The sequence below is a fragment of the Notamacropus eugenii genome, chromosome 5 (genome assembly GCF_028372415.1).
Source record: "Notamacropus eugenii isolate mMacEug1 chromosome 5, mMacEug1.pri_v2, whole genome shotgun sequence".
In the NCBI taxonomy this organism is placed as follows: domain Eukaryota; kingdom Metazoa; phylum Chordata; class Mammalia; order Diprotodontia; family Macropodidae; genus Notamacropus; species Notamacropus eugenii.
The window spans coordinates 160,704,293-160,719,570 of record NC_092876.1 but is presented as its reverse complement, the minus strand read 5'-3'; positions in this window follow the sequence as shown (position 1 = coordinate 160,719,570).

The following is a 15,278-nucleotide window of genomic DNA, read 5'->3' as shown; positions in this document are numbered from 1 at the left end:
TTGTCCAAACAGTTCCAGGTTTCCTCTCACAGTAAAGCATAGCTCACAGCAAAACAGATGCAAACTTGATTTTACTCCCTCTTATTTTTTCTTTGAAATCAGAAAGGGCAGAAGAATGTAAGAAAGAATCTCTGTGTTCTTTCAATCTCAAACTGAAGATGGTGGTAGAACTCAAAAGCCCAGATGAATTAGCTTCCAGTGAGCTTCCAGAATTTGCTCTAGCCTTTCTTCAGCCAACTTGAAATAAATTCTACCCTTCCAATAAGCAGAGTTCTAGGAAAGCTTCTAAAGACTCAGCCCTCTCAGTTAGAAGATTTTGATGTCTATTGACCATGGCTTCTTAGGACTCTTCCCACATTCAGTTTACTCTCCATTCTGTTTTTTTGTCTCTCTCTTTCCAAGGCTTCATATGAAGGTTTCTTCTCTTTCTTCTTACTGTTTCTAATGCTGCACATCAGAATTGTCTGGTGGTCAGTGACTTATCTCTACTTTATGGAATAAAATTCAAGAAATCTACATTTCTGTCGAACATAAACCCAATAGTCTTTATTTACTTATTACATGATCTCCAAGTAGAAACTTGGTTTACAAATTGTATCAGTTATATCCTTCATAACTCTAAAAACAGTCACATGAAAATTAATTGCTATATAGTGCAGATATTTCTTCCCCATTGCATTGGTTCACAGTTAACTTTGGAGACAAAATTCAACATTTATGGGGAAAAGACTTTTTTTTTTTTTTTTTGCAGATGATTGATAACATCATCTTTTCAGTTCAATCAGGAAGTTTCAGACTAAGATGCACTTACCAGTCTTGACCTAACTCCTCTAGTTCAGTGCCCCATATTTCAAACAAGATCTCCTTTTTTCATATAAGGGAAATGCAATACAAAGATCTCTAGAGCCTCTCAAACTTAGATATTTTGGTCTTCTATCTTGGATTTTCCATTCTGTCTTCTTCTGCCTTCTCTCCAAATTTTCATTTATCTAGTTACACAGATTATTCTTGTATCCATCTGGATTTGGCTTCCCCAGGGTCATAGGACCATAATATGGGAAGAAAATAAAACCACTTAAAAGATTGATTTTTCAGTTGTTCATAGCTTCCCCTTCTCTAGCACCCAAAATAATACTGATTTTACTTAACTCAATTACTTTAACCACTTTTTCTAACATGACTCATATCCCATGAATTTTCTCTTCCTGTGGACTCTTGTCAGAGATAAAGTTGTTGATGCCTCTACCAAGATCATTTACTACATGGATTTCTCATACTAATAACAGAAGATATTTTATGATTTTCTATCTAATAATAATAATAGTTAACATGAATATGACAATTACTCTGTGCCAAGCACTGTGCTAAACATTTTATAATTATTTTCTCATATGATTCTCAGAACAACCCTGGGAGGTAGGTGTTATGATTATGTTTATTTTACAGATAGGGAAACAGGGGGAAGCAAAGGTTAAGTGAGTTGCCCAGGGTAACATAATGTCTGGGGGAGGATTTGAACTCCTGACTCTAGGCCTAGCACTCTATCCACTATGGCACTTAACTACGCTATGTGTAGTCTTCATACTTACCGTAAAACATAAGTAAAATTATTTTTGGGGACACTGTGTTTTATAATCATCTTCTAAATATATAACATCCAAATGAAATTGTTTTTATGGTTCCTTACTAAAGGAAGGATAAGGTCTATCCTGATGAAATGCACATTTTTTACTTAAAAGACAAATATTTCATTTCAAAATGTTCAATGGAATGATATCTAAAGATAATTCTCACTTGTTAAATTTAGGGAATTGGAAAGTCAAATACAAGAATATTCCTTGAGCCTTTATCATTTTCATTTGATTATGAATAGGATATTTTTAAAATTTTCTTTCTGCTCTATCACTTCCAAGATTTTATTTTGTGAAGATTGTATGACCAACGGTAGGAACATTAGGCTTAGTAATATTTAATGTGGTCTCCTTTAGTTGAGTTATTTGAATCATGGAACAGTATAGTCAGAAGAAAACTCAGTGGTTACTTGATTTGTATAATACAAGGCTGTCTTTTATAGCATTCATCTCCTTTATATAGAAAGCTCACTGAATTTTTCCCAGGTCATTCTGTTATTGGGGAGGTCTAGGTGGGGAAGATTCCAATGTATATATAGGATTTCGAAGAGTTGCCCTTTGAGGTTCTTGAGAGTCAGAGAATCAGTGATTCTGTGCAGGGAGTCAATGCCTCAGAATGGCCAGAGCTCAGTTCACGTGGCATGATGTTGAAAGCTCACATCAACCTAGTCCTTTACTTCTGCATTGTAGTTTATCAGAGTCCTTCATAAATGTGGCAGCTACAATTGAGCCAATATTTAAAATGTGGTCTGACTGGAGTTGTGTATTATTTCCTGTGATCAAGACATTATATTTCCATTAATGAAGCTGACATTGATGTTAGGTTTCTTGGCAGCCATATAACATTACTAGTTTAAATTGAATTTCTTGTCAAAAAACCATCCCCATGCCCCATTTTTAAAGGAAATGATGCCAAGTCAGAACTTCTTTATCCCATGCTTTGTGTGATTAGTGTTTTTTTCTCCAAAATCAGTACCTTACATTCAGTTCTGTTAAATTTCTCCATGGTTTTAACATAATGTTCTAAACTGGCAAGACAATTTTTAATCTTGACTTTGTCATCTATCTATAACCTGTCAAATTAACTATCCTGCCCACCTTTATCACTTGTACAGCTGATAAAATGTACCTTCTGTCTTCATCCAAGTAACTGATGAAAATATTAACAGAATGAAATTAAGGATGAAGCCCTGGGGCACTGCAGAAGAAAACATCCCTCCAGGTCAGGACCTTTACATTAAGTAATAATTAGGTATGATTATTTAACTAGCTTTAAATTCACTGAAGTATATCACCCTCCATCTCACATTTAACAAACTTACCTACCAGGATAAGATGACATTTTCATTAAAGGTAGACAACTCAAGTCTTACCATACTGTAGTATGTCATAGGAATGGCAGCTATGTTAGTTTCTTAAAAGCTATGCCAGGGGAGCATAAACTCTGGCAGCTCCAACTAAGCAGAAAAAAAAAAAGAAATCTTGTGGCCATTGCCTGAGAATCAGCCTCACTGTGTTGTAGAGACTCATAAGGGTTTAGCCACAAATCAATGCAAATTTTATCAACAGCAGCTTGTAAAGCCCATCTACTACATTTAGAGTGCTCTTGTACATTGGTGGAGGCATTGCTCACACTGATAGAACCACAGCTGTTCGATGCATAGAACTTTATGTAAGAATACTATTGTGGGACTTTATCACACCAAATATACCAGTCTATGGTGTTAACCTAATCTACTAGCTTAACAAATCTATCAGGAAAAGAATCTAGACTAATTTGACTCGTCTTGTTCTTTGTAACTTTCACTCTTAAGTTCCAATATATTTTCCTTAGCCAAAATCATTCAATAAAAAAAAAAAAAATACTACTCATCTCCTGTCCTAGTAATTCAGCCAATCTTATTGTCTTAAAGACTGTTAGGGCATCTATTTTACATATCCTTTGTATTCTGTAGTTCTCTTGTTTATTTAAAGGAGACAGCAAGGGGCGGGGGGGGGGGGGGGGGGGGGGGGGGGGGGAGGGGGGGGTGCGGCTGGAGAGCCATTCTGGATGATAATGAGCACAGTCTCAAAGAACAGTTTCCCCAAATGTCCATCCTGAACTTTGCCTACAGCACTCCATCCTGGCCCTCAACGTCTTTCTTCCCCTCCATTGTAAAAGCTCTTTATTGCCTCTATTATGAAGAATGATTAACTACATTCTCCCTCTTCCTTTCTCTTTCTCCTAGTACATTCCTCTGAACCCTTAATATTTTTTTAGATAGCATCCCTCCATATTCAGCTCACCCCATGCCCTCTGTCTCTCCCTGTATATGTACATATATACATTTATACACACACACACATATATATACATCATGTAGACACATATACATATATATGCACAATACACACATTTATTTATTTTGTTTGTTTATTCATTTATCTGTTTATTCATTTATGTATTTATCTATTTATCTGCTCAATTATTTATTTATTTGCTTACTTACTTATTTGCTTATTTTCTCCAACTATCCTAATACTGAGAAAGATCTCGTGAATTCCAAATATCATCTTTCCATATAGGAATGTAAACAGTTAAACTTTAATATGTCCCTTATGGTTGTTCTTTTCTGTTTGCCTTTTCATACTTCTCTTTACTCTTGTATTTGAAAAACAAAGTTTCTATCAGTTCTGGTCTTTTCAACAAGAATGCTTGGAAGTTAACTACTACATTGAAATTTTATTTTATTCCCCTGAAGTATGATACTCAGTTTTGCTGGGTAGATGATTCTTGGTTTTAATCCTGTCTCCTTTGACCTCTGGAATATCATATTACAAGTCCTTTGATCACTTACTGTACAAGTTGCTAAATCCTGTGTTATCATGATTATATTTCCACAGTAATTGAATCATTTCTTTTTGGTTGCTTGTAATATTTTCTCCTTGACCTGGAAACTCTGTTGACTACAATATTCTTTTTTGTTTTGTTTTGTTTTTGTTTTTAAATTTATTTATTTAACTTTTAACATTAATTTTCACAAAATTTTGGGTTCCACATTTTCTCCCCATTTTCCCCTCCCCCACCTCAAAATGCCCAGCATTCTAATTGCCCCTATCACAAATCTGCCCGCTCTTCTAACATCCCTCCCTTCCCTTGACCGCATCTTCTCTTTTGTCCTGTAGGGCCAGATAACTTTCTATACCCCATTACCTGTATTTCTTATTTCCTAGTAGTAAGAACAATACTCAACAGTTGTTCCTAAAACTTTGACTTCCAACTTCTCTTCATCCCTCCCTCCCCACCCATTCCCTTTGGGAAGCAAGCAATTCAATATAGGCCATATCTGTGTAGTTTTGCAAATGACTTGCATAATAGTCGTGTTGTGTAAGACTAACTATATTTCCCTCCATCCTATCCTGCCCCCCATTGCTTCTGTTCTCTCTTTGGATCCTGTCCCTCCCCAAGAGTGTTGACTTCAAATTGCTCCCTCCTCCCATTGCCCTCCCTTCCATCATCCCCCTCACCCTGCTTATCCCCTTCTCCCCTACTTTCCTGTATTGTAAGATAGGTTTTCATACCAAAATGAGTGTGCATTTTATTCCTTCCTTTAGTCGAATGTGATGAGAATAAACTTCATGTTTTTTCTCTCACCTCCCCTTTTTCCCTCCACTAAAAAGTCTTTTGCCTGCCTCTTTTATGAGAGATAATTTTTCCCATTCCATTTCTCCCTTTCGCTTCCCAATATATTTCTCTCTCATTGCTTAATTTCATTTTTTTAAGATATGATCCCATCCTATTCAATTCACTCTGTGGTCTGTGTGTGTGTGTGTATGTGTGTGTCTGGGTGTGTATGTAATCCCACCTATGATCCAGATACTGAAAAGTTTCAAGAGTTATAAATATTTTCTTTCCATGTAGGAATGTAAACAGTTCAACTTTAGTAAGTCCCTTATGACTTCTCTTTGCTCTTTTCATGCTTCTCTTCATTCTTGCGTTTGAAGGTCAAATTTTCTTTTCAGCTCTGGTCTTTTCATCAAGAATGCTTGAAAGTCCTCTATTTCATTGAAAGACCATTTTTTCCCCTGAAATATTATGCTCAGTTTTTCTGGGTAGGTGATTCTTCGTTTTAGTCCTAGTTCCTTTGACTTCTGGAATATCCCATTCCAAGCCCTTCTTTCCCTTATGTAGAAGTTGCTAGATCTTGTGTTATCCTGACTGTATTTCCACAATACTTGAATTGTTTCTTTCTAGCTGCTTGCAATATTTTCTCCTTGACCTGGGAACTCTAGAATTTGGCCACAATATTCCTAGGATTTTCTCTTTTCAGATCTCTTTCAAGAAGTGATCAGTGGCTTCTTTCAATATTTATTTTGCCCTCTGGTTCTAGAATATCAGGACAGTTTTCCTTGATAATTTCATGAAAGATGATGTCTAGGTTCTTTTTTTGATCATGGCTTTCAGGTAGTCCCATAATTTTTGAATTGTTTCTCCTGGATCTATTTTCCAGGTCAGTTGTTTTTCCAATGAGATATTTCACATTTTCTTCCATTTTTTCATTCTTTTGGTTTTGTTTTGTGATTTCTTGGTTTCTCATAAAGTCATTAGCCTCCATCTGTTCCATTCTAATTTTTAAGAACTATTTTCTTCAGTGAGCTTTTGGACCTCCTTTTCCCTTTGGCTAATTCTGCTTTTTAAAACATTCTTCTCCTCATTGGCTTTTTGAACCTCTTTTGCCAATTGAGTTAGCCTATTTTTCAAGGTGTTATTTTCTTCAGCATTTTTTTGGGTCTCCTTTAGCAAGGTGTTGACCTGCTTTTCTTGCTTTTCCTGCATCTCTCTCATTTCTCTTCCCAGTTTTTCTTCCACCTCTCTAACTTGATTTTCAAAATCCTTTTTGAGCTCTTCCATGGCCTGAGCCCACTGGATATTTCTTTTGGATGTTTGGGATACAGAAGCCTTGACTTCTATGTCTTTCCCTGATGGTAAGCATTGATCTTCCTCATCTGAAAGGATGGGAAGAGATATTTGCTTACCAAGAAAGTACCCTTCTGTGGTCTTATTTTTTCCCCCTTTTTTGGGTGTTTTCCCAGCCACTTACTTGACTTTTGGGTACTTTGTCAAGAATAGGGTATACTCTGGAAATCTGGGAGATCTCAGTTCCTCCAAGGTGGCAAAATCAAGCATGTACTGGTCTGGACTCAGAGAGGGATTTTTATGCCCAAAATTTTAGCAGTTACCTCTCCACAGCCACCTTGCCTCCAGTTCCCAAGTCAGCACTGGGGGCTGATTTTCAGATAAGCTGGATGGGCAGGGCCACCATTCAGTGTGAGACAAAGACCAGCTCAGCCAGGGCCTCCACTCAGGGCTGAGGTAAGACTCAGCTCTTCAGTGCCCCCAGGGATTTTTACGGTCCAACAACGAGCGGTCTGTATGGGCTTCTGTGCAGGCTCTATGGCCATTGTCTGCTGCCAGAGCTATGGGAAAGCCCTTCTCCCTTCCTGGCAAGCTGATAAAACCCTATCACTGACCTTTGGTGCCTGTGGGTTGAGGGATCTGAGAACCCACTAGTGCAACTGGAGATTCTGCACCCGGGCTGTCCTCTCAGAATCTTGTTGCACTGCACTACTTGGCCAAGACTGGGCTGGGCTCCACGCTCAGCTCTCCATCCAGCACAACCAATGTTTCCGTGGGCTTTTCAGGTCACTGTGGGCTGGAAATCTCCTCTGCTCTGTTGTTCTCCACTTCTGCTGCTTCAAAATTTGTTGAGAGTCCCTCTCTACAGGTATTTTATAGGCTGTGGGGAGGACTCTGCGTGAGTGTGTCTTTCTAGTCCACCATCTTGGCTCCACCTTTTAACTACAGTATTCTTAGGAGTTTTCCTTTTGGGATCTCTTTCAGGAGTTGATGGATGTATTCCTTCCATTTCTATTTTGCCCTCTAGAATATCAGGGCAGTTTTTCCTTTATATTTTCTTGAAAGACTATGTCTAGGTTCTTTTTTTGATCATGGATTTCAGTAGTCCTATAATTTTTAAATTATCTCTTCTATATCCATTTTCCAGGTCAGTTATTTTTCCAATGTGATATTTCACATTTTCTCCTTTTTTTCATTTTCTTGGTTTTTGTTTTATAATTTCTTGATTTCTCATAAAGCCATTACTTTCCATTTGCTCCATTCTAATTTTAAAAGAATTATTTTATTCAGTGAACTTTTGGACCTTGTTTCCCATTTGACCCATTCTGCTTTTTGAGGCATTCTTCTCCTCATTGCCTTTTTGGACTTCTTTTGCCATTTAGGTTAGTCTAATTTTAAAGGTGTTATTATCTTCAGCATTTTTTGGGATTCCTTTAGTAAGCTGTTGACTCTTTTTTCATGATTTTTTGGCATCACTCTCATTTCTCTTCTCAATTTTTCCTCTACTTTTCTTATTTGATTTTTAAAATTCTTTTTGAGCTCTTCCATAGCCTGAGACCAGTTTATATTTTTCTTAGAGGTTTTGGATGCAGAAGTTTGGGTTTTGTTGTCTTCTTCTGGCTGTATATTTTTATCTTCCTTGTCTTCACTGTCATAAGCAAATTTCTCTTCACTAAGGAGGTGAGAATATATAGTCTATTTCTTTTCCACATGTTTGCTCATTTCCTCAGTCAATTACTTGACTTTTGAGACTTGTTAAGTGGAGGTCTCCAGAAGCAGCTTCCACTTCAGCATTGACTACATCTGCCCTAGGGCTAAGATCAGGGCTGGAACCTGGATTGGGGCTGGAGCAGGACCACATTTTCTCTACTTTGTCTGTGCTGGTGCATCCCATGCCAAACTGCACTCTGCTCCTAGCCTAGTGTGATATACCCTTCTCATCAGCCTTCCAGATTGTCCTGGGCTGGTAATTTGCTTTAGTTTGTCATTTTGTGGCTTCTGTTGCTCTTTCAATTGTTTAGAATCATTTTTACAAGTTTTTTGAGGGGTTTGGGGGGAGTGCTCTAGCTGGTTCCTGCTTCTTCTACTCTGCTATCTTGGCCCTGCCTCTCCAATCCAATTTGACATATAGTTATTAAGTACCTACTATGTGAAAAAAATAGTGCAGTGCTGTTTTCCATAGCTTATTTCAGAGTAAGGACATCATGGATTCAAGTTCCTTGTATGATATATGGTGACTTTTTGAACACAAGAAAGTAATTTTATCTCTCAGCATCCCAAGGTAAGTAAGACTATAAATTACAAATATATATATATATATATGTATTATATATATGTATATATGTACATATATATAATACATATATATAATACAAATATATATAAAAATACATATATGTATATACATACAAATATACAAATACAAATATATATATATGTGTGTGTGTGCATGTGTGTGTGTGTGTGTGTGTGTGTGTGTGTGTGTGTATAAATTCCTTCTAAATTAGCCTGGGAAAATTCCAAAATGCATGACATCACAGGTTTGTTTTAGTTTTAAATGAATAAATCTTTGAATTAGGTGCAAGGGATTCAAAAACAAAATGTAAAAAAAAAAATAGTACTCATCTCTAATATTCAAATACATACACACACATACACGGACATGCTGTAGCACTGATGCGATATTCACAGCACTCATGGCAACCATGAATGTGATTACAATATGATATGAATATGATCCTTTTTAGCTTGCTCTCCTAAAGGAAAGTTCAGCATAGAAAGCTTCTCTTGCTAATCAGCTAACTCCTTTTCCATCTCAGCTTTCTCCTCCAGCAGCTTGTCTCTGCTTTTACATATAATTTGATAGCTTGTTAACAATGATCATCCTCTTCTACATACCCCTGCCATTTCTTTCCCTGGTTCTACTGGTATTCCCTGCAAACTTCTTTCTAAATCTTTAGATTATTCCATCTGTAGCCTTGGTTCCCAGTTTTCACAGAGCCCTGTGCTTTTAGCCCATTCTGTTGCTAGGGAGGAATAAGTCAAATCTTCCCAACCTGGGGCATCTATTTCTTCCTCTGTCTCCCCTGCCTTTCTCTTTCCAAATAGAGATCTGATATTTCATGATCCCATCCTCATCATCATGTGTAGTACCAATATGATATTTACAAATCCATGCTGGCCATGAATATCCCGGCACAATTCTGAATCTTGAAATACAACAGACTCTCCACACAGAAGACAGAACCAAAACATTTATTCAGATACTAGAAAGTCAAATTCATCATAGTAACACAAAACTATACACAATAGCAATGCAGGAAACAACACCATCCCCAAGCCCACAAACCAGGTCCCTTAAACAAATCACAAACAGGCTTCCCTTAAACAAAATTCCCTTTTCACACTCACAGCCAGCTGCCTGTTTGCCTGCATCCTTCAGTTCTGACTGCTCTCTCACTAATTTCTTCTCAATTCTGCTTTAACTTCACCTCTTCCTGTTCCACCCTTCCTGTTCTACACTTCCTGTTCCAATCATTCTGCATATTCCTCCCACCACATGCTCCATGTTACTCAGGCTTCAAAGTGACCCAGGCAGGGCCTGTTAATGAATGGGAGAGATCTCTCCATTTAAATTACCATTACACACACACATACACACACTCATATATGTATATGTATAGCAGTAAATATAAATATATATGTACACACATACATACACACACACATATACAGATATGTAAATATATAAATACATGTATACATATGTGTATATTTGGGTTGATTCTGAAATTATTGACATTGTAATACTAATTATAATATTCTAAAGAAAGATTTGAATTTCAATTCAGTCTGATCTAGAACCAACATTTGTATGTTTTTAGCCTTTACATTTGAGATAGCTCACTAACCTTGCGAACCAGAGCAAGAAATATGCTGCCTTTGTAAACACTGAATAACACCTTTCAGAGTAATTGATCCAGTTCCCCCTTTCTGCCTTTTTTGCTGGGGGAGCATTAAATAAGCTAACTGGATAAATGAGTACTCTGAAGGTATGAAGTCCTCTCTACTATCATACTGTAGAGGATGATAGGACACCCAAGGAGGAAATTCAAAACTTGATATAAGGGGGAAAAAAGTGTATGTGGAGGTTGCGAAAAAGTTTTGGCACCCATTTTTTGATGTGCTTTCTGGATAATAGGAATTGTTTCCCAGGGTGCTGGAGTGTTAAATCACAATCAGTCCTTGCACACAAGATTAAAAAAAGAAAGGAAAGACAGAGAGTAACAATTGGCAAATGTCTAGCACAGCTGCATTATTGCCTATAAAAAATGGCAATGTAACAAACTCATATCTGGGGTAAATGAGATAGATAAGCCCATATAGCAGTGCCTCCAAAAATGATTTTAACTCATCATCAGTAATGAGAAAAATGTCTAACTGGCTTAAAGGGACATTTGAAATTTATGTGGTTTGACACTTAAAAAATTTAGAAACATCCAAAATAGCATGAAAATAACCCAACTCTGGGGTTAGAATGTATTGCAGTCCAACCTATAAATCTCCGTCAGAAGACATTTATTTTAAAGGAACATCTCAAACAAAGTGCCAGTTTAAACTCCTCAGTAGTTCATTTTAGAATAAAAACAATAAAAATGATTTTTTTTCTAAAAAGTAAGTTCAATAGTAGTCTTCTCTACTTGGAATGTATGCTATTCTTAGAAATGGTTTGGTTTCTAAACCAGCCTTTTGGAGATCAGGTATGGGAAGGTCCCAGGTAAGGATCAACAAACTGCTTTTGCTCAAAGCACTTGGATTTTAGTTAAGTGGTAATCTTGATGATGATGCTGGTATTGATATTATTGGCAATAATATACTTATAGTGTTAATGTTACTAAATTTCATTTTTGTCTAGTCAAGAAGTTTTCAAAACCTTGAATCACTTCTAAACTAAGGGAAATTTTCAAATAGATTGGCCCTACTCTAAAGATGAGTAAAGTTCATAATAAAGACAATATTGCAACCAAAGAAGAGTTTGCATTTGTTTATGTCTTTCTATGAATCTCAAGTTCCCACTGGAACATATTCAATTTTCCACTAGCATAAGCTGAATGAAAGGGAAACATTGATTTTGTTTCAGAAAGTTACACTTTCAAAAGATAAATAAAAAAAAAAAGTTTTATTTCCTAGACAAAGAGTCTCCCAATGATGCCATTTTAACTCTAATATTTCTTCTGACTCATCTTTAGACTATTTAAGGTCTGATCTTGTTTCTCCTTGTTCTGAGATGGAAGCTGACCATTTTTAGCTTTAGAATTTCTCTGGTCAGCAGCTATCATATTATGTTGCCTTTCCAACTGGATATAAAAGGTCATTATACTAAGGGATTTCCTACCAAATTCTATCCCCTCTATTCATGGTATTATGGGGGAAATGTGGCCAATATAAGGGGAGTGATAGCAACTGAACTGAGACATCAGCAGGCTTCTTCTCACATAAATAAAATGTTTATTCATAGCATAGCTAATTTTTCTTTTCCTTGAGTTAGGAAGAATAGAAGACTTTCTCAAGTGTTTGGTTTTTGTTTTTTTTTTTTTTTTACTTTTGTAGAAACTGATGGATAAATGAATAGAGTGAATGAATGAGTGGATGAAAAAATGAATTTCCTAAGGTCTTAGATCTTTATGGTTTCTGAAGGTGCAATGTGGATTAATCTACAGACTTCCTAATTCTTACTGGCTATAGGGAAGAGTTTTTGAGTGCACAGCATGGATAAATTCCTCCTCCTGAAATGACTTCATATTCAGAGGCCCATTTCTCACTTTTCGAATCCCCTTGATGCTTGAAGGCTTTGCTCTTCCTTCACTCTTCTTCAAAAACTACTCAAATACTTAAGATGTCCTTTCATTGTAAAAAATAATCATAACCTCATTGACATTCATTGGCACAGCCCTTCACATGCCTAGTTGAGGTATTGTGTTGCTTAGTTTTCTGTCATCTCACTACACTTACAAATTTGGTATTATTGTGTTAACTTACTCAATCTTTGGTAGGTTGGGTTTCTTTTGGGATCACAGGGAATAGCTCTCATTCTGCCGGTAGCAAGTGAGTCTAATTTGCTTCTCAATGTCAATTATTCTTTTGCGTCTGCTCTTGTATTTCTTAATGAAAGTTTCCCTAAATCACAACTATAACCACAACAACCACACACTAGAAACAAAACAAAAGCCAGTACTTGACAGTCCAAAAAATAGGACACAGCTATCAAGGTTGAAGTATAAGTCTATAGACAGCCTTGACTTGGGCCATGTCTGCTTTTACCATCACTTTTTTCTCTCCTGGCTTCCACTGCCTCTCCTCCTGGTTAACACTTTTGCTAACACAGCAGTGTAGTACTTGGATTGTTCATCTGTTAACTTACTATCATGCTAAATGACTAGCTCTCCCTTAAAAATGTATCACTTCATTAATTCTCCAAATATTTATTTGGAAGTTACTATTTACAAGCACTAGATTGAATTCTCCCAGAGAAACAACTAAATCCTGATTAGTACGAATATTGAATCCCATGCAGTAGTCTAATTACTTAAACTTCCACTACATATTTCCACTGGGCTGAAAGTAATAATCATGTTTTAAAAAAATATGACTTCAAATAGTGCAAATTCAAATGTGTATAACTATTTCATAGATTATTTTCAATAATCTAAATATGGCATAGTCCCTGTGCTCAAGGAGTTTTTATTGCAATGTAGACACTGATTGAAAATATTTTCCATGAAGTAGTCAAATTCTTTTGGTTTGATTTCAATTCAATAAATTCATGAACCCCAATTATGTTAGTAATGATATAAGATGTAATTTAAAAAAGCACTATCCTGTGATCCTGAAATTTATCAACAAATAGTACTTGAAGACTTTAGTTAATCTGTTAGTCAATGAACATGTATTTAGTGCCTATTATGTGTCAGGAACTGTGCTATGAACTGGAGACATATAGAAAGGCAAAAGTCAAGTCCCTGCCTTCAAGGAGCTTGTAGTCTAATGGAGGGATAACACACAAACAGCTATGTACAAGTAGGGTTCTCATACTAGAAGGTTGGAGGAGAGGAATCCTGAGAAGATCTGAATAGGGAGGAAAAGACTTAGAAGAGTAGGTATGAAAAGTAGGTATTATAAATTGGTTAATTAGATAAGTTAATTAGGTGGTTGTTAAATGATTGCCTTTTCACAATGAGAACCTTGAAATTATGTAATATAAATTTGTAGTGGATCCAGTCACCATGGTTAAGTACGTTTCCCCACCTTCATTCAGTAGATGGGGAGGAATGGAGGCAGCTAATGGTAGGAGTAATCCACAGCTGAAATTGGTAGGACATAATCAGAAATATTATCAGGGGTTATGGGACTCAGTAGAAGAGGACAGTGTGGATTTTAAATGCTTCAACAAGGTATCTAGATGTGGAAATAAAAAGAGGGTAGATTGTGCAGGGATGATAAACTTGAGGAGAACTGAGGAGTTGAGAGACTAGAGGTTATGGCATGCAGAAAGAGCAGGTTTTGGTTATGGGAGGTAGAAGAAAAGGTGGTATGACAACAAATTTTGATCCACGTTAGTGGAGATATGATATCATAGACTGTGGGCATTGTATTTCCCATTCACATTTTCTAATTTGTAAAATTCTCATCTATTCATCAGTACACCAATGGGTATGTGATCTAATCAGTGCAAGTATTCCCTCCACTCATGTAGGCTATTCATAAATTCTCCACAGAATTCTCAACCAGTATAATTTTTATCTACATTTTCCCATAGATAATCCACAGAATGCAACATGATAGAAGACTTCTTCTAAGTCTTTTTGGATATAATGGGTACCAGTGATTTTTAGGGCTGTTAATCTATTTTTGTTCATTCTCATCATGACTTACCCACCTACTTTTTATGTCATGAAGATAAGCTGTATAATATTCCCTTTATATAGACTATCACTGAAACAATGCCACAACCCGTTTGCACATGCACTGTATCTCCCATTGCCCCTTGCATCACCCACAATTTTAATTACTCAGAAATTGAGGTCTTCCATGATTTATAATTACACAGCATTATAAGGAGGACATTTGTGGAGAAAATATGCCTCTTTGGGTTGAAGAACGTCTTGGAAAACTTTAAAAACATTATGCATTTCCCAAGGGTAGAATAGCCCACTCCAATGTTACTGTTTAATCTTAAACCTAACTCATCTATAGTGCCTGTCACATATGTAATTATTGATGAAGAAATCATTAAAAACAAGCTAAAAACTCTCTATAATAGTTGCCAATTCAATTTCATGTCATAATCTAGACAATAAGCATTTACATTCATTCAATTTTTTCCTGTTAATATAATTCCCTTCTAGTAATTGTCAATCTTGTTGAATAGATTTTATAATGCTCTTGATGCATTAATGGGATTAATTCATCAGCACAATACCTTTAACTCCTCTCTTCTGTCTACACCTTGAGTAAGACATTCTTTATGACAGTGGCTAGCACAGTTGATGAACATAATCTCCTTCTTTTGGGCCCTACCTGAGTCAATGAACAAAAGGTCTGTGGTGTTGTATTTGTCAAAGAATCGTATTATTTTAATATACATGAGACAATTCTTGTAAAAGAGACTCAAAAGTTGTATTGTGCTCTATAGCTAAATGTTTTTAAATTTCATGAACAGTAGTCACAATGAGATCTTATACTGTTTGAAT